At 38.1% G+C, this 26,426-nt stretch overlaps 1 protein-coding gene across 7 annotated transcripts in view; it reads left to right on the top strand.

Moving 5' to 3' along the window:
* Positions 1–26,426, top strand: part of NLGN1 (neuroligin 1) — a 318,612-nt gene that overhangs the window by 39,246 nt on the left and 252,940 nt on the right. The gene's annotated exons all lie outside the window — the stretch shown is intronic.

The raw sequence follows: 26,426 nt of genomic DNA, 5'->3' as shown, positions 1-26,426 counted from the left end.
AATCTGTAGAATATATATGACTGTTTTTATTGAAAAGTCTTAAGGCGCAGTGCATGTGATAAGCATTTTCATTATTGCAAATTAGATATTAAAAATATTTTTTTCACAGACTAAAACTTTTTTTCTCTCCTGTAGTTCTCATTAGCTTAGTAATTCCGTTATGGAGGTTTTTTGTTTTGTTTTAAGAGAAAGGACTTGTTTTGTATCTTTTCCAAGACTAAAAGGAAGAAATACGTATTGCAAACCAAACGATAGAACGGCAGATATGTATCCATAGCAGGTTCAGTAAATAACTTTTCTGTGGGGGGTTCCAAGTACTATATATAAAGGCAATATTTAACATTTTTGTTGCCATTAGAATGTTATTTACTTAAAGATTAAATGATTTTTTTCTGTTTTCTGATCATCTTGTATATCAAGTGTAATCCTACTTGTTTGTGGTTTTGCTAAGAGCTAGCTCAGGTCAGGTACTCAATTCATCCTCCTGAAGCACTTGATTCTCTTGCCCCAAGTTTGTTTGGTAACGTGTTCTGCTGAATTTTAATTTAGGTTGGCATATATATACAGCTCATATTTAAGGGTTTCTAAATAGCAAACAGCTCATAAAACACTGTCTTCAAGCTCTTCAGAATTACTTTTTTTAAAAATTAAACAAAAGAAATAACCCTAAATGCCAACATTAATTCACAGTGTAGTTTAGCGCCCGATATTAAATGTTAAGTGCTAATAGTGAATCTATGGAGACAGCATTGTATTTTGTAGTCTAAGTACTTTTAAGTACCATAAGGTCTTTCAACATAATTAGTAGAAAATATTGAGTCCAGCCAGAAATATGGGATTCATCATTAAATTCAGTGGCTTCTTTATCTCTGTGAGTCTAATCATGTGTGCAGAACACTAATTGTTAACAGCATAAGCTTTATTGCTCTTAGCTTTCCTCTGTTTTAAATGGAATGGTCTACTTTGTGAGAAATAATTAAGTTTTATTGTTCTACCTGTATCGAGTCTTGTTGATAATCTTATGGTTTTACCAATTCAGATTCAGAGAGCAATTAGTGGTAGTGATGATGTTTCATTTTAAATCACAAAGTATTGTTATTTTTCCTCCTTTTTCCTTTATATTCTTTTTTCTTTTCTTGTGACAATAATACATGTAATATCTCTAACTTGTAATGGGAAAATGTCAATAATTAACAGACAAAAACCACTTGGGTTTGCAATATGCAGATTTAAGAATATAGCTTCTTCTGTTGGCACATGCTTTAATGATTTGTAGGACACCTCACCTGTGCCTTTGCAATCAGAAAATGTAAAGCCTCAAGGCAATGACGGTGTATTACATAATCATATACAATTTTCAGTGATTTCCAAACTCATTGTTTGACCTTGCTTTTTTGGTTGGGTGAGTTATGATTATGCTTAAGGATTAATTAGCCTTCTGGTGCTTGCTCACGTAGAAGAAAGATTTGCTTATCTGTAGCAAGGGTCATTCACTCTGTCTTGAAGTCTCTGGAGAAACCCCTCGCATGTTTTTCAGTTTTAGCAGATCTCAGAATTAATATAAGCTGAGGTTTTATATGAAACCAAGGGACTGTGTGTCAGGGACATTTAACAGATCTGTTGCTTGTAGCTTCAGAGGTGGGATCTTTGCTTTTTTGGCAAAAGTACAAAGTCTCTTGTTGACTAACACATTTCAGAATGATTTTAGAATGAGATTCTTGTCCCGAATGCGCAGTAGGGAAAAATAACAATATGACTGAGAAGTCACTATGAGATGCATTTCTCTGTGTACAGGATGGAAGATTATATATCTTTTGTTCAGTCTGCATTTCGCGTTTCCAAACGTGTCCCCCACGGATTTCCAAGGGTGTCTGTCGGCGCTGCATTGTGTGTACCCTCCACTGCCAGTGCCCTCTTGCTAGGATAGTTCTAAAAAAACCCAGGAAAATACTTAATATTTTTTTCTTTCTTGTACCAAGGCAAATTCTTCAAGAATTTTTAATTGTTCACCCTGTATTAGTAGGTCCTGACATTGATTTAACAATACCCGAAATCTGTTTACCGATTCTTGGGTAAATTTTCATTTAGATGTATTTTCATCCTAAAGACAGAACACTACAAATACGTGTGGGAGTTATTCAAGAAACAACTCCAAAGGGGGTTGTTCAGTCGCTAGACTTGAGGAAAGATTTTCCCTATTTTAATGACTGTACTGTAACTCAGACATTGACATCTATTTATAAATACTTTCATTAAGTTACAACTTTCCCAGGAAAATGGGGAACATTAAAACATCACAACTAGAGCTGTTTGTTAAAAAATATTGGGTTCAATCATCTGAAGTGGAGATTCTTATGAAACGCAGGACTCTAAGTTCATAGGAGTGGACTTTGAAATCCCTTGCCCAGCATGAACGGACTCATATTTATTCTTCCAGTAAAGTCCCTGTGTTCCTAAAGTGCTGCTTTCTCCATGACACAGATTCATTTCAAACCCAAGGCTCTTTGGGATCCTCAAGAAAAGTGATGTTTTGTCTACATCTGCTTGGCAGTCCTGTTCAGCTAAAGCGTGGTTGATGTGATGCCCGCACAGAATATAATGGCCAAATCGGGACTTCTGAAATTTATACAATATTTCAGTAGATAGAGCACTCATCCAGGCTTGCAAGACTGAAACTCTGGGCTTTTTGTAGCCTCAGGGAGTTCAAATTCATACCTTTCATTTCCCATTAAAGTCCCCTAGGTATCCAGCACGGAGGGCATTGTCCATTCCAGTTACATCTCTGTCATTCTGCAAAAAAACCCCTCCAGGTTTTTGGACTGAACAGACACAGTATGTCTATGGTTCAGTCACTGAGGCAGTCACCTGGGTCAGCAAAGATCGCGGTCCAGTTATTAATCCAAGTATGGTTTAAACTGCCATTGGGCAAAATCCTCCATGTAAAAATTCTGAGCAGTCCCCAGAAGAGGGATCGGTACCCAACCCCCTCTTTCTTGCTTGTTGTAAATAGGTGTCCTAACCCCCAGATTACAGATTATTCTGCTTCTCTTTGGTTCCAGCTAATTTTAACATAGAGATGTTTTCCACACAGTTGTGGAGTGTAGAGAGTGCTTCTGGCCAAGAGCAGGTGGCTGGAGCGTTACAGAAATGGGTAAAAGATGTGAGTTTGAACCCTTTCATGCTGAGAACGATGTGGAACGTTTACCTCTTTTCTCAATAGTGTATAAAAGAAAAGTGACTCATATTGCTTCCTTCCATTATGCTTTTTTTTATAGGAATGACCCTCGCTCACTTTTTTGAAAAGAATGATTTAGGTGCATAGATGTAGTAGTAGCAATTTAAGAAGTAACCACTACGCTGCCTTTTTGTGTTGCTACCTTTTCCCTGTAAGCGACTACCGCCTCCAAAGCAGACTTTCTTACTCCCTGTCGATCCAGAGTCAGCCAGGTTAGCCTGAACCAGCATTAAAGATGATTTAAACTAATCTGTTTGACTTGTTATTGAACTGGTCTTGAAACATTCACCCAACCCGACAATGGGGCTCTGCTTTGTGAATGGCAGCATCTAAAAGAGAAGTAGAGACAGCGTGGAGCATTAACTTCTTGCATGGTTTCAGCTAGGTGCCCGGAGCCCGTCTGCCAGCTCCCTAAATCCCAGAGGATGTCGGTACTCTCAAAAGCCCAGAGTGAGGCACCTGAGCCTTACAGGGAGATGGGATTTACGGCACTCTCCTCGCTTCAGCGTTCCCCATTAGCTATTTGAGTGTGTTAGATATTGTGAATCCCTCCCAGAATGCCTAATTTCCCCATGCGTGCTACTAGAAAATACCTCTTAAAATGCCACGGGTTGCAATTTGGAAGTCAGGTGCTTAAAAGTTAGGTAGTGACATGACCAGTGTGGAAGTGCCTAGGTCTCTTTGCGTATTCAGATCCTTCTGGTTTTTTCTCTCATTTACTGCATTTATCATACAGTATTTAGTAAAACCAATGAGGAAAAAAAAGGACCAAACAAATAGGGTTGTTCTATCCCACCAATATGATAGAACAGTTAAATTAATGGCTAAATCTAATTAGGAAATGAAAAATTACAGCTTGTCTGCTGCCAATACTAAAGCCAATGGACTGTGAGATAGAGCTATGGTTACACTCCAAAATTATCTCACCATTGTTGAATCTTAAGGTGGCTTTGCTGCCTGCACTTGGAAATAAAATAATCCTAGCAATTATGGTTTGCAATTTGTGAGTGGTTTGAAATGTAGTGGCTTTTACTATAATAAATGGATTATTGTATGTTGACAAAGTACAAGTTTAATTAACAGTGACAGATAAAGCTCTTGCATTTAGAAGCTGTTTATATTAAAAATTACCTGATAAAAAGGGGTTTTTTAAGCATTCTAAGTACTCAGTTATGCATTACCTTCTTGATCTGCTACCATATGTATTCATCACTGCATGGATGTTGCTGGGAATCACAGAAAGTTTTTCTGAGACATTAGACTGTCATAATAACTGATAGATCAACGGCTTGATTCACATATTTATTATGGAGAAACTGCTTGTTTTCATCAACGTAACTCAGATTTTATGCATCCTTTGTCTAAAGTTAATTTGAAAATATTAATTTTCCAGTGACAGCTCAGTCTTCTTCCTGTTTAATCACTTAATTTCCCTTCTACCTAAGAATGACATTTAGTGAAATGAATGAGAAATTATAACTTCAGGATGTCATTGTCCTTACTGACTAAGAGTAAACAGACAGCCCAAGAGAGGTCTAGGTAGCTGTACAAAATATATCAATCACAAAAGCAAAAGCTAATTACTTTACATTTTTTTCCTTTACATAAAAACATAACTTTAAAAATATATTCTTCTTTAGTTTATTAATTTTCTGAAGTCTAAAAATTCATATTTTTTAGAAAAAATAATCCTGAAAAGGAAAAAAATGTGCCATCTGTCAGAACTAGAAATGTCATTTTACTCTGCACATTTTGTTTTCAGCATCATATTCAGCATCCTCTGGATCACACTGTCTTAATCCTTCAATGACAGGAATTTGCAAAGAGGCACTCTTGATGGATCCCAGGGAAAATAGTCACTGAAATATTTTAATGAATAAAAAAGTGTTGGTATTTCTCTTTTTTGTTAATTCCATACTTTTCATTAATTTTATCCATTTCTGCAATTCAAGGTAGTAAAGATGTCCAAAGGAATACAAATAGGTTGAGGGAAAGGAAACTGATGAAAGGGAGTGGCTCATAGTTTTCCACATTGTTGCACTTTGTATGATAGAGCTGAACGGACAAGGTAGGGAGAAAAAAAAAGAGGAATTAAAATGAGGAGACTAAGAAATTGAAGAGTATAAAAGGTAAGAGAGAGGAATGGACAAGATAAGAAGCAGGGTACATGCAAAAAGGACAGTAGTCCTGGTGATGTTAGTAGTTTAGCCATGTCAGAAGTGTTAGCAGTACTTAACCCCTTGGTAACATACTCAGACCTTTTAGAAATTAGAGAAAAATTATAAAGTCAGCTTGAATTGCCATCACTGTTTGTGTCTTTACAGCTTCCTTCCATCAAGGCTACTTCTTATCGTATTTTCTGGTGGTATGCATCAGGTCTTTCTTTAAAATAGTGCTATTATCTGCCCATTGCATCCTGCATCAACACTGGAAGGTCAGCCTATTGCCTAAGGGTATCTCCATCAAGATCTACCTTCTTCTGGGTGAACTCCATGTAGCCTTACTGCTGCTAGTGAGGATCTTACTGATGTGAACGGAATACCTAGTTTGTTTGGTAAATGGATTTTAAGAATGAAAATCAGATTTTTCTATTTTTATATGCCATCAGTTTAGCACATACATCAGATGTGTGCTGATAGGGACAGTGGACATGATTTTAGCCTCCAGCCTGTTACTAACTTTAGTTTGGCAGAGGTTCAATCTAGTTCACTTATTTGGCTTGCCTCTGTTGCATGACTAAATATCTAAGGGAAAAATGCTTAGAGTCCCAGCATCTGTTAATTTAAGCTATTTAAAGTACAAATGAATCAGAGGATTTTTAAACCACTTCCTTTAAGGGTTTCCTCCACTCACTGCTTATGTCTATATTGAAAATGATTGAAATTATTTTAAAATTCCAAGTTACAAAGCAGCCATTAGAAAATGATTTTGAGTCTACAATTATCATAACTCCTATCATACAGTAATGTGCTCCGCTGGTGGGAACGTTCAGTGGTGAGCTCGGAAATGCCTGTGAGGTATCATTCTTCCTGTTAGACAAAACCCCGACGGCTGCTTAAAATTGTTGTATGTCATGGATGCTACACAGGCAGTTAAAGTCTCCATGAAAATGCACTACCTCTGTAGTTTGTAGGCACTACAGGAAATTTAATTGAAGCAGTTCGGGTGGTGTTATAGGACATAAAATCAGAGATGTTCCTTACTCTTATTACATACTTAAAAATATTATCTTAAAGTGCTCCCTAATAGTTTCTTATAATTTTGCCTTGGTTTTAAAAAACAATGTCTTTGAGTACAAATAGATGAAAAATCCCTTGGTAACTAGGGTAATTACAGAGATTTTCAATTACCAATCTACACATTCACTGACTTTTCATTTATATCTTTCTTTTAAAAAGGAGTCGTATTACAAGATGAAGTAGATGCATCTTCTGTTTTGGCTTCTCTTCATGTTCTCAAGAATTTGTTGTTCCTTTGGGTGCTTTTGCTGTTGGCTCTCTGCTATTTTTTTTTTTTTAAATTGTTCCATACTGTGAGAACAATAATACATGCCACAATTGCATTCCCCTTATCCCAAGCCTAACCACTGCATTTCACCAAGTATGTGCGTGATATGAATGTTTCTTTTTATTTTGGATATGGATATGTATTTTTATCTGTGTGTGTATTCATCAACACATACTCACAGATATACATATGCATTATGGTTTCATGTCTACACAAAACTATAACCTTGTACATTTTACAAGAGTAGAAACACATGACAACACCCTCCACAGTACACTAATGTAAGCTGAAGAAGCTGAAGAAATTGCAACAGATACACTTTCAAAATTAGTGCTATTGAGCTGCACGTATTTGGTGAATATTTTGTAATAACAGGAGTTCCATATTAAGCCAAATGAACTGATTACAAAAATTGGAGGATAAAATGCACATTAAATTTGCAGTGTTGCCAAACTGCTGTTGCCTATAAAAAACGAAAATGTTGGGGGCTAAATTCAGGGATTGTGTGAATAACACCTTGTTATAGCCCGATCTTTTCAAAATTTACTAATGCACTTTCAAGCACGTTTTTCAATTAGCTAAATATCACAGCTGCATCTTACACATCAGGAAGTCAGTGTTAGCTCAGCTTCCATGCCGAGAGGCCAGAGGGCTTTTCTGTAGAAGGGAAAGGAAACCAATATGAAGCTTGAAGGCGAGACAGTTGATTGCCTTTTTTGTTTGCTGCCATTTTTCCTTCTTTCTGGACATGCAAATAACACCAATTTACATTAAAAATGTATGCAGATAATTTTGACTTCTGTTTATGTCACCATTAAATGTGACCCTTTATGATTTACAGTTGCAGTTTTAATCTTGAATTAATGTGGCTGATTGCAATTATTTGTCTTTTTAATTGAAATAAAGTAGGAAAGAGGGGTTTCCTGAATTTGTTACTTGCTGTACAAATGTTTCTACACTGGTTTCAAACTAAACATCTCACTATGGTGAGTGGGACTGGAAGACAAAACAGTGCATGTAATTGCACAGTTTGTTATGCAGTTGGAAGACTAGGAGAGGGCACGGCCCTGCAAAAAAATTACAGCTTTCTACCTGTGTTGCAGAAGAAGAAATTTGTAGAAATATCGAACTACAGGACATAGTTTTTTTTGGAGCAGAATTATTAAGTTAACCTCACTTTACTTCTTTTGTAGAGGTACACAGTACCTATTTTTATTTTACTGTATTTACAGTGTGCCTTTATGATTGTCTTTAAAATGTTGTGGGGTGTGAAATAGGAATATATATATTTTTTACATTAAAGGGTTCAGAATTGTTTTTCCTGAGGAAACTGTCAGTGATGCCAGAGAATATCAAAGTCAGTGCGAAGCTGTGATGCTAAAAACTTACTTTTCATTCAATTTCTCTGCCTCTGTATTTGAAATCTTGGTAAAGGTTGAAAGTTTAGAGGTGACTGATACAATTACGAATGCAGTGACTGTTTAGTTAATTGGCAGCACTTTGAATAAAGGTACCATTTATAAATTATTCATTGATATATATTCCATGATTAATAGGTGGAGCTCGGTTCTTCAGCTCATTGAAAAGCATGTTCAAATTGTTTTAGTAAATTCGTAACAGATGCTGCTCTAACAAATTGTTATAAAACACATTATAATGTGTAGATATAACTGAAGCAATATATATCATTTCACTGTTATTCAGTGTCACTGTTTTCTTATATCATTTCTCACATCAGTGTAACACTGAATAAAGTAGGGTTTTTTCCTAATGAATAGTATGGGGAATAAAACCATATCCCCTTTGTGAAATGCCAGCTCCATTAAAACCAGTGGTGAAATTTCCACTGTCATCACCATGTTCAAAAGTAAGATTCGAATTTCAGTGTTGTAAATTGGTATGGGTGTCTTGATTTCACTCTAAAAAAAGGTTTATAGATTGAACAATAATATTGTGGTTAATGTATATTAAAGTCACTTCTTCATTGCTACTCCCAAGCCACTCTCAGGAAGGAAGAACTTACTTGTTTAAGTTTTCAGTGGAAGTTCAAGTCTTGGTTGTGTTCCTTCAAGCCCTCTTCCTGCCTATGAAATAATCTCCTATGAGGACGCATCCTTTATGAGTCTCTGAAGTCCCTACAGGCTTTTGATCTTCCTTTCTTATTGCTCCTCCATCAACGGGAGTGATGGTGGACAATATTTTCTGCTATTCTGTCTCCATCCTTTGTCTTACAGTCACTCAAGTTCATTGTCGTTCTCTCTAAAGGGGGTCTAATCCTGCAGATATAAGCACCGTACTCTCTTTTGCAGTCTCCCACTGAGTCGTTCAGTGAGTAAGTATTCACATCCATATGACCCATGGATGACAGCAGGACTGAGGTCTTGGTTTGGAAAGTATCGTTACTGCAGTTAAAATCTGTCTGAACACACTGAGAATCTAGCAGGCAGTGCTATTTTGGATTATTTTCACATGAATCTTCAGTTATCAAGGGTACTGAATTAATCTCCTAAGATTGTGAAAACATGAAAATGTTGCAGTTCAAATAGTTGTACAAAGTCCATAGATTAATATATTCGATCTTCTCAAGGGTCCCACAGGTTATTGACATTATAGGCTTGCTAAACTCATCACTGGAAGCAAACTTGCTGAGGACCACCACATACCAAAAGAAGGCAGCTCATGCAGAGCAACAAGCGTAAAATTTGCAAATGTGTTTCCACCACCACTGTAAGAAATAGTTCTCACAACTCAACTATCAAAATTCATGGATTCTCTCTCGCTCTCCCCGTCTATCTCAGACTGCAACATATTTCATCCAGTGCACCAAATGTCCTCAGGGAAAGTGTGGGTGAAAAGAAACCCTGCACATTAAAATGAATTCGCACAGACAATTGGTGAAAAAATATGAAAATCATATTTTTTCCCAAGACAACGACTCCATTTCCAGCCTCTCTTACAAATCCTTAGGGAAGGTCTACAAAATACCTTCAAGAGGCTATGTTAGGAGAATAATTCACACCTATTGGACACTAAAGCCAGGGACTCAACAGAGGTTTTATTGCACATTATAATTTTGATTTCCATTAATTTCTTGTATTCCAGAGGCAACAGTTTCCTGTCTCTTTCCCCTGTCCTGTTGGACTAAATTCCTGATCATCTTGTTTTAGTCCATTCTGTGAATACAGAACATCTCTTTTTCTGAATTCTTTAAACAACTTAGTTGAACGTGAACAATTTGTCTTAACGGTGTTTCGCTTGAAGGTTACTGCTCCTGTACCAAAACTGAAGACAAGCTTTTATATGAGTCTCATTTTTTTCTCACAACCACACTACCTGTTCTAATAAAACTTTCCTTGCAGACCTTACTTCACTTCTATCCTCAGATGGTCCAAACTAAAGCAACAATAATATTACATCCTGGGGAAGAGAACAGTGAGCCATTTTCACTTCTTATGGCACCTTGCTGTGCAAACACATATGCACGCATACATATATATGCATATATATATGCGCATTTAGATACATATGTTCAGTGGCCAAATGGAAATGCAGATGTTTCTGTAGGTCTAGATCTCACATCTGAACAGTTCTAGTTTTGCTTTCATGCAGTGGTATGGCATGTGGACAAATACAAGTCATTTTCAACTGCGTTAGTGAAAACATTTTTTTGTTCAGATACGGGAAAAGAGTGCCCAGCAAATTGCTGACGCTGTGTGTTTTTGGGTAGTGAAGGCATTGCTCTTCTCCAAATGCTACAGCTGCTAACTGAAAACCTCGGGGCATCTGTGCTGTGACTCAGCAGCTATATTTTAGAGTTTTTAATTTCCAAAATGATGTTGGTAACTCTTTCAAATAAGGGTTGGTTCCACAACAATCTGCTGACTTTTCCAACACAACAGCTAAATGCAAATTGTTAAAATGTAAGGGAAATATACTCAATAATTTATAGTGTTAAATAATGAGCTTTCATAGGAAATTTTTTCTGAAAATTTTTTAGAATTAATAGGATAAAAATCCCCTTGGAATATTCAGATGCCTGAACACAGCAAACTTTTTAATCATATTTATTTAAAAACATAACTACTTATTGTTTCTTAAGAGCAAAGCCTGATACGGTTATGCAAAAGATAACGGTAACATGGCTCACTGGAGACTATAGGACCTTCTTTGAACCCAAGGAAGTAAATACTGCTTAAATGAAACTAGGTATTTATCAAATCAGAGCTAAAATTTAGCCTCCAAAACATTCCATTTTTTTTTAAACAATCTCAGGAGATTGTTTAAGAGATCCACATTCTGCTTGGGAGAACTTGTTGCATATGGGTGGGAAACTTCCGAAATTACTTAAGGATCTCTCTAAAGTCATTCACTGGCTTTAATTTAAAAGAGTGTTTTCTTGGAAAAGCGTTGCTGAAATAATAGCTTTATAAGGTTTGAATTTTTCAGTGATTTCCAGTGCTCTGTTTACAAGTAAAAATGGTGTTTTTTTTTTCACCTAAAGACACTGCAAAGCTAACGAGGGATTTGAAGTAAACTAGGTCTTCTCCTCTCACGTCCTCAACAGGAATAAACTTCCTAGAGCCTAAATGGTGCCATGACTTCTGCCTGAGCATCACTGTTATCTTCAGCCTGTGCCCTCAGCCGACAGCCATTTGGCCCAGCTGGTGCCCACTAATGCAGGCGTAGCTGACTGGAGGTTAGGGCACAAATATGTGGATTTGCACAAGGGAGCCTGGTTTGCCTCTACCTGTTGCCAGCACTAACTGGAGCTGGGAGCTCAGCGTCATGCAGCCCGGCTTCCCCGGAGCTGGCTAGCTGGCAGCCTGTTTGCAGGGCGGATGAGAGCGTGCTGCTTCTGGACAGGTTGGTGGATCTGTTGAGGGTTCAGTGAGTACTGGTCAGAGCTGGTTGGAGTGATGTTTAATGGCAGTAGGGATGGCACTGAATGGAGAGCAGGAGAAGGGGAAATTTATGCCCGTTTTCATAAATTTGTAGGGATGCCTGTGCTCTAATATTCTACAATAACAGCCCTGAGCTTTTCATCGCTTCTGAGCCCATCTGTGCAAAATGTGACTCCACCTCCACTTATTTAATACTTCCCAGACACTGTATCTGCCCTGTCTAATCAGGGGACAGGGAAATTGTTATGTTAATGGGGCAGAATAAGAATTTTACTGTCAATGGGTGCAAAGGTTTTCTGAGAGCTTTTCAGTAAAGGCATAAGAATAATTCAATTCGGGTTATTTGTTAATCACCCTTTTTAATTAGGATTTTTTGCTTGTTCTGTCCTTTCCCTGCCTGTAACTCTCAGATGAGTAATTGCCACGTATCTTTAGAAGGATATCATAGCAACCAAAACATGGGAAGACAATAAATGAGAGTCTACAGTCCAGCAGTTTATTTTAGCAGACGTTAATCAGTGGAACTGCAGCTTTGATCACAGGGCCTGAATTCATTTCTTGTATTTGATTTTCCCTCCAGCTACAATCACAATTTAGTTATTATTAAATGACTTCAGATGAGCAGATGACTTTAACCTCTTCTCAGTCCCGTCCCTTCACCGCACCATTGTGGACTGTAGATTAAACAAAACCTACCCTGACAGAAGTAAATTTAAGCAACAGAGTTTTATTTTGTGATGCCAGAGTAACTCTTAGTTACCAAGTACCTTCATTATTAGCTGAACTTGATGTAATCTACTCTGAAGTGTTAATTTTATCCTTGTATGGACCTAGAAAAGTTTTCTAGAAAAGTGAAAAATATCACTAGCAACAAAAAAGGTAATGAAAGTCTTTTTCCAGGACTGAGGTGCACAGTTTTATAATCTCCAACATTCTCTCCCCTGCCTTCCCTCTCAAAGGAATTGTATCTTTTGCCTCATATGTTTCATGGAGCTACAAGCTTGCAGAAATAGTCCGTTGGGTCTGTATTATTAGGTTAGCTGATCAAACTTCAGAGTAACCTGCCACTTTGAGGTGGTTCTTCTAATTCTTTCACTAGATCAACTGCCAACAAGATATTTTTTATCCCAGTGCAAGGTGACTGATAAAAGCACTCTCTACATGGAACTGATAAGAAATGAATAATCTCACAGACAAAATATACGGTCTTTGCAAGAGACAGGATTATCACTTGTGTGAAGTAGTAATACTGGGGAACGCAATCAATTGAGAAGAACAAATTTCTGAGCCAGCAGTAGGTAGTATATGGGGTCCAGAATCACACCTGGGCACTGAGACAGTAGGTGTAGAAGACTTGTCACCCCTATACTAAGTTAAAAAAAGCAAGTGGTAGCAAGTTTGTTGGAGCAACCAGTTAGAGTTCTTCTGTGACTGGTTGTCCTCTCTTTCCAATACTAGGAAAGCTGCCTGTCTTTTGCAGTGGTCTATACAAGGAAAGCAGCACCGGGCTAGAGAAATATAGAGGTTTCTGCTGTGGTTGGTGTGAGAACAGAAGTGTTTTGTTTCATCATTTCCTGCTTTGCATAATCATGAACTGATATCAAAGAAATGTCACAGAATCCTCCTGTGTTGCACTTGTTGTTGCTCCTACCCATTCCTACCTGCTCCTTTATTCCTACAGCTGCACTTTGTCTGTCGCCTTCCACCTTTTGCCTCTCCGATCACAAGTTCTTCTTTGTTTCTTGCACCCATCAACAGAGATGCATTTATTCTCTCCATTGCCTCTTTGCATTTAGTTCATATTCTACTCCTATCCTCCATGTTTCTTCCTTCCCTGTGAATTTGCCTGCCTCAGATTTTTATATAATTTTCTTTTTTTTGCCCTAAGTTGGCATAGCTGCCATCTGACTTTTCTTTTGTGTGATGTATCTTTTTTCCTCCATTCTTCTGCAGTGTGTGAAACGCACTGAACTGAGGAGTTGCCAAGAAGCATCATACAGTGAGGAAGAGATAAAAATATTGAACTACGAGAGTGTACTTCAAGCTCTGTGTGCTGCCACAGACAGGACAGGCTCCTTGTCGTACAGCTCTATTGATGTTGCATAAATTTTAAGACTAATTATAATATATGTTGCTCGTTCATTTTTGCTTTCTTGGGCATACAATCTAATTCCACCTGGGAGAAATGCCTTTTCTCTGAATAACCTTGTGCTATAGGTGTAAAGGTTTTTTTTCTTTCTGAACACCTTTTTTACCTGTAGCACAGCCCCAGAAAAGAAAAGCAGTGAACTTCAGCAATTTAACATACTAGCTTTGCAAGCAAATCCAATAACATAGCTTTTAACAGTTTATGTATTTTAAAACTTGGCTTTAGTCAAATGAACATATTAGCAATAATATGTTGGTAGATATTTATCTTCATCAAGGGGTCACTTTTTATTCAAGTACCATTTACATAAATATTTCTAAAGCGTGATTTTAGAGTTCGTACAGGCTTTGTCCATACATATTACACTTTACTCCTTGCTTTCTAACCAGTTTAGAAAAAGAAACCTACTAGAGTCAAAGCACCATCATCATTCTAAAAATGTATGTAACTTGTATTTACTGAAAAATTGAGAGGGAGCTTGCAGTAAGAATACTTTTTTATTGATTAGGAGAAGAAGAATATTAGAACTACACGTTGCATAAAAGCAGTTTTATTGGCCTTGTATTGCCTACGAGATGCAAGGAAAGTTTAGAGGAATAGCATCTAATGTACAATAGCAGAAGACAGGAAATAAGATTTATTGCATAGATCAGACTTCCTCCTCTTTGCTTCTTTCCAGAAGAAAACAGAAATTTTCTAAATGTTCAAGTGAAACTTGGAAGGTTTTTTAAAATAAAAAACCCCATTTTTTTCCTGTATTTTATTTTTTTTAATATAGATAGGGATATAGGTACTGCGGTAGTTCTATATGAAAACATATAGGCACTTTTAGAATAGGTGTTTTCTACATAATTATTGGGAATATGCACTTATAAAGAACAATTGTGTGACGTTAGCAGGCATAATGTGAGTTAGAAAAGAGAACTAGTGGGGTTCAAGATTATATGACCCAATTCCATTCTCTTCAGTTTGGGCATTTTTATACTGTCTTCATCATTGCAGACTTTCCATGTTTTCCTGAAAAGCAGTGAGCAGCGTGACCAGCTGGTGTGAGGCATGATTCTCTTTGTAAAGAAACTTGTTGAGATTTTAAAGTATTAAGGTAATTTTGTTGTTATTTGTTTTTCTTTTGCTACGCTTTGTGTATTTTTGAATGTACATTCAAATGAATGTCAGAAGAAATCCGGTAGTGAGATCTGAAGTATTGCTTAGGTACCGGGAATATCCATGCCAGCCTGGAGGAACAGTTTGTCCTCCATACAGGTGTATTCTGGAATGGACTTCTTGGTCTCAGACTTCCCAGTGATGATTTAGATACTCTGGGCTGTTAAACAATTGGGAGGTGACAAAAGCACACCTAGCTATGAGCAGGTTATTGCCCTTCAGAATGAGAAGGACTGTCCTCAACTGGAGATGGTAGAAAATGTTCCTGTAAACTGAGAAAATATGCCAAACTGAGCATCAGGGAGGAATCCTGGAGCACTCGGAAGTGCAGAATAAATTGACTGTCTTTCAGGCCCATACTTAAACAAGTAATGATGACTGTAGGCTAGTGTTTCACTAGTCAGGATGGGGTCCGTCCCCCTTGGGTTCAGTTTTAGTCAGCTGCTGTTCCTGTACAAACGCATCCCTACCAGCCTGGTCCCAGAAGACCCATATAATTCTTTTTCTGGCTGTGCTATTACCTCACTGTGTGACTTGCCTGTATAAGCCACCTCTAATAAGTCACTTCATTTAAAAATCACTTTTCCCATTTGGGGAAAGACTGGTGCTTAATTCATAAGCACACTGCTCAAAGTTGTCGCAAAACAAAGTTAAATGAAGAGGACCATAAGTACTCACTACGCTCCATTTACTTGGGAGAAATGCATCTCACTTATAAGAGAGCCCGTAGTTGCAGGAGTTGAATTCGGGCAACTCAGCCTTCCAGTTCTCTCAGAATAGCACAGCAGACAATACTCTTCTTCATTGAGCAAATACTTGACTGAAGTTGACCACCTGGCCATTTCTTCCTTCCTTCTTTCTTTCCTTCCATGAAATTTTGTCCTCTCCTTCCACTCCCAGCCCTCCCCTGATATGTGGCCCCCCCAAGGGTAAGTTCTGTTCAACAGCATTCAAGGTATGGCTTAACATTTCTTGTGGCTGATACTGAGGCAATGCATTAGTCATACTGCACACGCTCATCTATGTTGTGCCATTTGCGAATGTGAAATCATAGATGTGGTTTCGTTTCTTTGCTGACTATGGTCTCCCTTTGCATCTGAGAAATGTTTTGTGATTATGTGCAGTTCTAAGAGAGTGAACTCAAGAATGGTTTGAAAAACTCACTGTTCTTTCCAAGTTAAGCATATTCCCACATGGCAATTCCCTGGAATATAAAGGTTCATCAGCTTGCATGCCAACACTCTCTCTGATTCTTCTTGGTTTGCATATTTGTAGGATCATCATGGATATAGTCAGTGCAACAGGCATTTTCATTTCCAGAAGAAAATGTTGTCTTCTATTCTGTATGTGTTTTAATAGCTCCTGACTCCTTTATGAAAAGTCTGCAGGGAAAGAATTTACATTAACAGATACAGTAGCTGTATCGGACCTTTAGATATGAACTCTAGAAACAACAACAAAAATCTTTTCAGCTGGTTTAAGTGTCTCAAGAAGCAAAAACTTGAACTTGACTATCATGTTCTGAAATAACAAAATGCAAATCTGCAAACAGCTCCTTACAAGTTTTTCTTTGGAAGTTGATACCCTGGGTCTGTATTTATTCTTTAAACTGTACTAGCTAGGAACATAAGCTGTGTAGGTGTTAAGGAAAAGAAAAACAGATTACATTACAAAGCAAGATGCACACTGTTTGAATGCATCAATAATTCCCTTTTTCTTCTCTTTTTACAGCAGTCCTGAAAAAGATGCAAATATATTCTACAATTTAGACTTGTACTGTTTGGCAGATGTACATTAATATAAACCCCTTTTCTTAATGCACACATGGATGAGCCAGATTTTCTACAGAAATAATTGGGCTAATTAAAATCGAATGAATTTTTTAATTTCTTTTAAATAAAACAAGATATTTTCTACCTGTATCAGCTGTATGCCTTACTCATTTTGCGATATTGGAAAGAAAGCAAAAGGACTGACTACATTACATGAAAGGAAGTAAAATTTTCCCAGCTCTTCAATATTTCTTATGTTAAAATGTTCTGTTCAATCAAAATAGTCTTGTCCTAACCCTTTCCCCATGTCTCTTTCTACATACCACTTCATTTTTTTAATGTGCACATGCATGAGCATAATTTCAGGATAATGACAGCCTTGGCATACATGGTGGTTTAACTTTTAGTGTTTAGTAATGAATAATTTGGTTTTAAGAAGGAACAATTACTTGTCAGTTAATTTCAGTTTTTTATGCGGATCAGAGAAACTTAGCTTGCCTTGTGTTCTTCCTTGGGATCTTGGCATTCAGTCCTGTAAAATGCAAACTTCACCTTCTCCAGTTGCATTAAAAATGAAAACAGATTCTCCCCTTAATATCACATTTTTCTTCTTTCTTTTTTTTTTTGCCTTGCTGCTCTTAGTATCTAGTACTGGATTCATAGCATGCTCAAAACATCTATTGATTTCAAGGAATACTGTATCAGATACTCATTTATACGTGCTAGCATCTTTTTTTTCTTACAAAGGGACCCTCCTTGCCCATCTTTTCAATTTGTACAGTGTCTCTTTACTCGCATCAATATTACCCAACTAACACTTCACAGCTTCCCATATTTTCTGTTTGCATCAGTCCTATTCTACTAATAGCATTACACTTCACATTTTTCTCAATATTTACTGCTAATAATGATTACCTGAGTCCTGCTCTGTGTGGGAGTTTTCCAGCTTTTATTAGTGACTTTTCAACTGTGTCGTGAATCATGTTGCTAGTGTTTAATAAATATGAGCAAAATGGAATTATATTTAATTTGGGTTTCCTTCTCATGAAAAACAAGATCTTCTCTTTTTTTGAGTAACTGCTGCAGCAGGGATGTAAATTCAGTTTAAAGGGTTTGTTCAGCTTGCTTGGGTTGAATGCTTGTCTGTTAAAGTCAATGGAAGTTTGCCATTTTCTTCTGCGGAGCTGTGATTTCCTTTGCTGTTCCCCTTCCCGCCCCCTTTCTTTTCAAATAAATTATCAGTGTGATTCAACCCCAGCATGGTCCCTGGAAACCCTCGCTTCCTCTTTCTTCTCCTTCCTTACATTTTGCTGTTCTCTTCTCCAAAAGCTGCTGTAAGCTTTCCTGCGCTGTGTTGCTGTTCATATCAGAATACCCATGGCTTGTTTCTATCTTGCCATTAAATTTTGCAAGACCAGAGTTTTCACTGATCAGTATGCTGCTTTATGTTGTATGCCTCTGGGAATGTGTAGGGCATTTAAGAAATGCTTCTCTTAAGAAAAGAAAGATGAGAATATCCACAACTAAGTATCTTTAAAAGTCATTTGGAACTCTGTGAAATACTGCTAAAGTTTGTGCGGGGTCCTTTGAAGAGGCAAAAAGGCCTCAGCTCACATGCAGAGAAAAGATTCTTATCTGGACCTTCAGGAAAGCTTCATAGTCTTTTAGTTCAGATTTACACAGCTTTCTTTTTTGACTCCTGTCTACGTCACTGTTCAGTGAATATTCTTCTATTAAGATCTAAGATGTGTGTGTTGCATGTCTTGTGGAGATGGAAGAAGACACACCAAAACAAAATATATGCTGTCACGGAGGAAAAATAAACAACTAAATAGAAATTCTGCTTCAAGCTGCCATCGTAGCTCAGCATTTCTGTTTGGATGAGAGGGAGTTTTGTGTACTGAACGCCTATACGAAATGCTTCAGCAAAAATGCTTCACATCACAGTAGAAGAGCCACGGATGAAAAAGCAAAAAATTGCATCGGTGCAGAATGAAGACATGCAGCACCTTGTCTGAAAAGTACTGCACAAACAAGGACAGCTCCTTTTGGGGCTGGGAGTTGGGACTTTGAAAGGAACTATACATTCCAAATCATAGTTTTTTGGTTAAAAAAAAAAAAATTATGAACTTAATTTCCATTTTAATATTGATGCTATATATATGAAAAATTATCTGCCACTAAATTCTTCTCTATGGAACTGTTACTATCTCCAGGAGCATTTTTACAAAGAAATCTTATAAAAGAATGTTCACATTTTCCATTCGACTATGTAATACACCAAATCTCAGGAGATATTAAATGCGTGTCTGTGGGAGAATGCAGTGTTCCTTGCATAATCTAACCAGCATTATTACTCGGCAGCCTTCTTAAAGGAATAACAATTTCAAAGCTCTTTTTCTTGTTCTACATTCTATGATGTGCTGCTTTTCTACATCCTTTGCTAGTTAAATAAAAAGCCTTAAGAGTCTTGAAACAGCACTACTGTTGCAGCACAAACTAGACAAGGAGAGATGAAAGCGGAGATTATATCTGGGCCTTCAGTTCAAGAAGTTACTGAAAAGAAAAATGCATAGTGATGGCAGAAATTATTTTTTTCCTGATGATGTTCCTTTATTATTTAGTGCAGGTTTGTAGAACTGTATTTATAGACATGAAATATGACGGGTAAGAATTTAACTATGGCAGTTTTCTGTTAATCATTCCTATTTTTCAGTTGATCCTTACTAAATTAACCTTACGGCAGTACTCAAGGCAGTAGAAATTCTTCCTGAGACTCTGAAAAGCTATAACAAGCTACCTGAGTATCTTGTTTCTCTACCGTGTGCAACAGAGTATTCAGGGAACAAAAAATACTGGACTTTTTCTCCTTTACTGTCATTTTTGATCCATTTCTAGTGGACATGGCAGAAGTGTATAGAGTTCTGCATGCTAGAGCTTATGCGCTCGGTTCTCCGTGTGGATTTTATGCATTTATCTGTATTTGAGAGACAGAGACTAGGAGGTATTATGCTGCGAGATGAATAATCTGCTTAAATAGTAAAGCACCGGTAAGCGGTGCTGAAAGCAATGAATGCGTTTCTTTGATGGCCATTTCCTATGTGGCCTGAATAATATTGGTAAGGACTGGCAGTCTGGCATTTTAGGCTCAGAGGAGATTTCTTCTGGTTTTGTAGGGCAAGTTTGTCAGGTATGATGTGACAACACTTTTATATGCAATTGAATGATTATTTTGTGCTGACAGCTTGGCTAACTATGAAAGAAAATAGTATTGACTGTAGTTCAGGTCAGTATTTTAGATCTCTGCGGGAGTTGCTGTCTGAGGTTTGGTTTTAATTTTTAAGTTTAATTTACAGCAAAGACATGTTCATTCTAAGACAGCTTTTACACTAAGGCTTACAAATGGGTAAGAAAATATGTAAGGTAGGGTTGACATGATGGAGGAGTTACCATACCAGCAAAATATTCCATTTGTAGAAACTTCAGGGGAAAATGTAGAGACAGATTAGAAGAAAAAGATTAAACTTGATATTGTTGTTGAGTGAAGGAGATGGATCAAGATTTCTCTGCTGAGAAATCAGTATAGCTGCATGCAGAATAATTGAGCTTCATTGAGATCAGCTGAAAATCTGACCATAAGGCGTGTTCTTCTACTCTGTGTTGTAAACTAGGCAGAAATCCACTAAGGTCATTGGTGTTACACTTGCACAAGTGATAACTGAACCATGATCTACAGTAGATATGTAAGCAGCAGTGAAGCTATGGGTGGCCCTAGGGCATAGCACTAAGAAGCTTGTGCTTTATTCCTTAAAGAATTGGGTGCATTAAATGTATTAATAAAACATGAACTAACCAGGAGGAGTCTTTCCAGTCTGTTGGATAAATATATACAACTTTAAAACTTCCCTATATTTGGTATGCTAGATTTTTGTATGGTTTCTAGATCTTGGTAAAACTGTTAAGTACTAAATAGTAGCGCTGCTACTAGGGATGTTAACAAGCGCAAGAGTTTTATGCAGTTGAATGGCATTCTTTTTTCTTGATTACACCACTTTGCTACTCTTTTGCATGACTAAGTTTGCAGTTGTGTGCCTTTGAGTATGTCTCGATGTTTTGAACGGTGATGAAGGTGCTATTGTAAGGAATATGTGGGAGTATTCATCCACAGGAACATTTAAAAATATATATATACACACCATCTGGTGCAATGAGGTGTATTGCAAAGGCAAAATATTTGCTTTTTAGAAGTGTCTCAGAGATAAGAATAAATTTTTTCTTTGGAAAAGACGGTTTGGCTGTTTCTAGAAAGAAATTCTTCATTCGGAGAAGGGGAAGGAACCTAACCAGGATATGGGTATTTTATAGTTCATTTTTTGAACCCTCTCTTTATTTTTAAAAAATGTTTTTAAAGCACCTGTTCAAGAACCGGAGAGTACTTGAAGAATAGCATCATTAAAATTTCATACAAACATAATACCATTTAGCTATGCCTTCTTGATATTTGTTTATACAACCAGGATCTATGTTAGCTCTCATAGAAAATGTTGAGTTGATTATCCCTTTATGTGGCCTTTTCAGAGCTTTCCAGCATAGATGACTCCAATCAGGATTCCCCTGTGTAAAGGCTTTTTGTATTCACAACTCTGCAAAACATTGTGTATTAAGCTATATGACCGTATGTTTTTCCTAAATTACTGGTAAAAGTACTATGAAATTGTATAGGGCCAAGAACAGATGTTCAAAGACCCCTAGTAGCAGCACCTCTAGTGAGCAATGAATATCTAACAATAACTTTTAGAGTTGTCAGCCTAGCATAGTAATGTGCGCATTTAAATGTGCCACTTTAATTCTGTGTAGTGCTATTTTTTTTATTAGAACACTGTGTGCTTCAACATTAAATGTCTCGCATAGAGATTTTTTTTGTCAACTAAAGCTGGTAGCAAATTTTTTTTGGAGAAGACTTAAAAACATGTTTATAAAACCAAGGTGAATGACATGATTTTTTTTCTTCCAATTCCTTATTTCTTTGCCCACTTGGCAGCTGCTTGCTGTTTTGCTCAGGATCAAAACCAACGTAATGAGTTGCAGGTACAGAATTCAATTGGTTTGCACTTCACAATTTTTGCCCAAAGAGCGTCCTTTATTAGTCTTCTGGAATTTCTGCAGGATACCAAGATGTATTAGAAATCAGCTAATTCTTGTAGAAGAACTGGATGAAAGGTTTTGCTCACTTTTAAAATCCACCATTAGTACATGACTGGTTTTCTTTAATCACTGTAGGGATAAAACCCCTGATAAATTAACTGTGTAGCATATCCACGTATCTTCTGGTTTTCCAGATATAAACAGGGGTACTTACTGAATAATCATTTTTATGCATCTTTATTGATATTTTAAAAATCCTAATATAGTAATGGATGTACGCTTCACTGATAGATTCAATTTCTTTATTATTGTGTCTCATTATTTGCCACAGTTCTTTTTATTAGTGCTTTCCAGCTATCTTTTAAATTTAAGTTTTTATGCAATGCAATCAGGATTTTCTTCTTACACTTTTAGAAACAGACTTTTTGTAGTGCAGCTTTCACTTTTCCTTTTATTCAGGATGACTTTTTAAGTAAAACCATCTTCTCTTGTAATAATGGAATTATAGTTTGTTGGGTTTTTTTCCCCTGGAACAATTAAGAAGTCCAGTTATCATTTATGTTTATGGATATATCTTGTTGGGCGTGAGCTGTGTCTGTACACAGCAAATGTAACCAGGCTGTGACCATTTACACCTTCTTTAGAGATATTTTAGTAATGGCAGCATAACTAGCATATGTCCTCCAGACTGATGTCACCTTGGATAATGCATTTTTCTTCTCTTTATCATACATGTTAAATCCTGCTCTTTGATCTAATATGGTACTCTGTAACAAACGTTAATGATTGCTGCTGTCAGATAGGACTTTAATCCATTCCAGGGCCTGGATGTCTGATGTGTGAATAATTTGAAGCAATAACATTTTCTCTCCCCAGCCCTAGCTAGGCATGCTGTTCTTCCTGACTGGATGTATTTAGAGAATTTAAACACTCCAGTCATGAATCCTCCCACCAGATTTTGATAAGTCTGATTTTTGTCTAATTTCTTCTCAAATGGAAGCTTTTAAATATTCCTCTTATTTTTGTACGGACTTCTGGCATTAGCCTAAAGACAACTGAACACTTTGTTTTTTACATCTCTTGATAATTTGATTCATTGTGCAGTGACACCCACAGTATGAGTTCTGCGTTTGATTATCAGTACCTCATTTAACGTCTCAACGTCCTTGCGTTTTATGGAAAGACAATACTCTCCCAATTCGTACAACTAGTCAGTCATCCGGGGGATTACGTGTCCTCCTGCTGGGAGGTGGATTATCTGCAGATAAAGCACTTCCAGTTACTCCAAGGGGATGTAACATTTCCCCAAACCCGAACTGACTCCTCGCAGGTGCTCCCGGTGCTGCACTGGGACCCGGGGAGGCTGGAGTCCTTCTCCCTCACCCGGCTCCAAAATGGCGGCTGCGGCCTTGCCTGTGGCGTATGTGGGGCTGCACCGGAGGCTCGGCTGTCCTCAGCCCCTCTCCTCATCGCAGCGCTCCTGCTTCTCTTTACCACAGCAATTTTTGATTGCTTTATGGATGACTACAGTTAAGCAATGCAAATACCTATTCCAATTTTTTCCGACTTAAATTTATGTTCCTGATACAGCTTATTTCAGTGAAGTGTTTTAGTAACCACATAGCTTTGCATATCTCTTCTACAGGCCAAGGAATACTACCATAAAAATGAATACATTAAAACTATGTAAAACTTCTACCCTGTATCTAGAACAAAAATGTGTTTAGTACAACTGCGAGCAGGATTTGGCCTGTACTCCATTATCCATTAAATTGTGATAGCTCCTCCACTCTACGTCATAAATCTGTTGATTATATTTCTTTGAAAAGGAATTACTGCTTCAGTCAGACATTAATCTCTCATCAGATTTTATTATCTTTCTTATTTACACTGCTACTTGGATTATAAAGAGCAGTTAAATAGCGTGAATTAGCAGTTTGTCAAATTTAAGTTTTCACAGCCTAATAATTTTCAGGGTGAGCGGACTTCTGCTCAGTTTTTCACATTCCTCAGCAAGAAGTTTTACTTTAATTCTGCCTTGTAAACAACAGCAAGGGAGGGGGGGGAAAAAAAAAATCAACAGAGCCTGACCCTTTTGCGCCGTGCTTTTGTCAGGGACAAATTTTTCCAGCCAGGTTACAAACCTCTGGCAACAGCAGTCAGTGCCAGAGGGGGACGGCGCCCGAAGGGCCGCGGTGGGGCCGCCGCCGCCGCCGCCGCCTGCCCGGCCGCGGGAGGGCTCCCCCGGCGCGGGGCCCTCATTGCTGCCCGCCTCACGTTCGGGGCGAAGGTGGCGGTGCTGCGGGCCCTGCTCGGTTGCCAGGGCGACGCCGGCCCTGTCAGCCGCAGACGGTACTCGCGCTTGTAGTCGGAGGCTGTGCCCAAGTGCCGCAGAGAGTGGGGTTTTCAGACGGATTTACAGGTGGAAACATGTAACAGAATAGTAAGAGTAGTAATATGAGGCACCTGTAGGAGGAAAAAAAAAAAAATAATGTTGTCTGTGCTGCTTTAATGCCCTGCTGTGAGTGCTGCCCCAGGTGTGCCAGTCATCGTTGTGCAGGGAGAGTCTGAGCTGAGGGGGAAAAGATGGCCTGTTTGATTTTACACCTTTCTATATATATTTCTTTCCTCTTGTAAAATGGAAACGGGGGAAATAAACAATTGCTTCAAGTGAGGTGGATCATGCTGGTGCATTGGTCTGTGTCTGCTTCAGCAGATCTCTAAACTCTGCGATAACATCTGACAATTTATTTTTGGAGATTATTAAGAATGGAGAAATGTGTCAGCATTATTTTACTGAGGTGTTAGCACGTACTGGCAAAGTATCCGGGTTAATGCTGTTCCAGGATCAGCAGATCCCGTGGGTACTCTCCCCCCCCCCCCCACCCCCCCCACCCCCCCGCCGCCCGTGGTGGTTTAGTTTCTAAAACAAAGAGCTACTTCTGAGATGGCTTTCAGCCCCCAGGAGAACAAATTTACTGTTCAAACAAATGTGTTTTCCCTTCAGACGCTAAATTGCAACCTATCTGGTGACAGGAAAGAGCCTTTTCACCGCTGGCGGTGGTAAAGCTTTTTAAATGCTGAATGTTAAAATCCTACTACTTTTACCTAAACTCAAGCTACCTGTACGCCTGGGAGCCCTTGGAAGGAAACGGTTTGCCTGAGCATTATGGCTACAGAGACGTGCTGAGCTCCCAACAGGCCCTTGCCTGTGTTTGACCCTCCCTTTGCCTCACCTCCCACTTATTAAGATCTGTGCTGTGAAGACGTTCCGTGTCCCTCCTTGACACCTTTCTCCGAGATGATTTCTGTTTCTGCTCCGGCAGCACCCCATGGCAGGAGCTCGGCCTCTTCTCTGTGCTTGGGGTCAGCCAGAATAATGCATGGTGCCTGCAGTGCCGTTTTACAGTAATATAAAATACTGTGGGGTCAAAATCTGTTGTTGCACTTCGTGCTAGCCTTTGTCAGCTTGTCTTTGAAGTGCCACAAGTGTTGGATTTAGCTATATAATAAAGACATGGAATTAATGATTATTTTCCATAAAAAAAGGGATGCCACTACCTATTTCTGTGAATGAGAGAAAAGAGAGCTCCCTCTTCCAATAGTATTCTCAGTGAGTTCTGAAGCAGATTCACCATGCAAGAAGTTGAAAAACTGGCTTCAGAGAATATCGTACTTACCTGCTTGTGTAAAAACAGATCCTGTCTCCTTCAGCCTATGCAGACTATGAAAGTATGATTATGGAAGTTTTGGTGCAGGCTGGCTCTGGAGGCAGAACTGAGCTGGCACATGAGGCTTTGGTGCAGATCTCCTCTCTTGGAAGATTATCCAGGACCTTTCAACCCTAGGTTGTGTTGGCGATCTCCAGCAGTCAGAAGCTGGTATTGCACAATTGCATTTATGTTCAGGTTTCTCTGTTCCCACTTCAGTGTTGCCTGTCAAAAAGCCCAGCTCCCATGCTGGGAAAAATGACTGGATGGATTTGTCCTAAAGCAGGCACCAAAGCTTTTGTTCATGGGCTGGCTGTCAATGAAATGCTGAGATAAGCTGGTTGACACTAGAGTTTCTGTCCTGGAGATCAATTGCATTACAGACACGGTGGCAGAATGAGAGCTTTGCACTCTCATCTGCCCCATAAATTGCTGTCTTTACATTTTCTGGTTGTCTATTTTACCGTCTTATAAAATTTGCTGTAATTACCATCAATTGTTCTTGTTCCTTTTGGAACAAGAATGTACTGTGTAACATGAAGTGCGTTAAGAGCTTTTTAACGCCGCATTTCTGAGGGGAGTTTGTAATTTGTATGTATATAACATAGTAATGCTATTACTACTGTTGTCTATGATGTTGTTCAGATACAAGTATGCTGTTTTCAATAGCTGGAGGGTTTAGCATAGATGAGGCACAAATGGAAGTAAATAGATATACGTTTAATATATGTGGATATTAACATTATGTCGTGTGTGTCTTTTATATGATAGCGATCTCAATAGGTAGTAATCTCAATCTCATTTTTTATGAAACATCCACTTTATTTCATGTATTGCTTTCAC

This window comes from Gymnogyps californianus, chromosome 10 (assembly GCF_018139145.2).
Source record: "Gymnogyps californianus isolate 813 chromosome 10, ASM1813914v2, whole genome shotgun sequence".
Lineage (NCBI taxonomy): Eukaryota > Metazoa > Chordata > Aves > Accipitriformes > Cathartidae > Gymnogyps > Gymnogyps californianus.
Note: the sequence above shows the minus strand (reverse complement) of the source record. Positions and strands in the feature narration are given on the sequence as shown.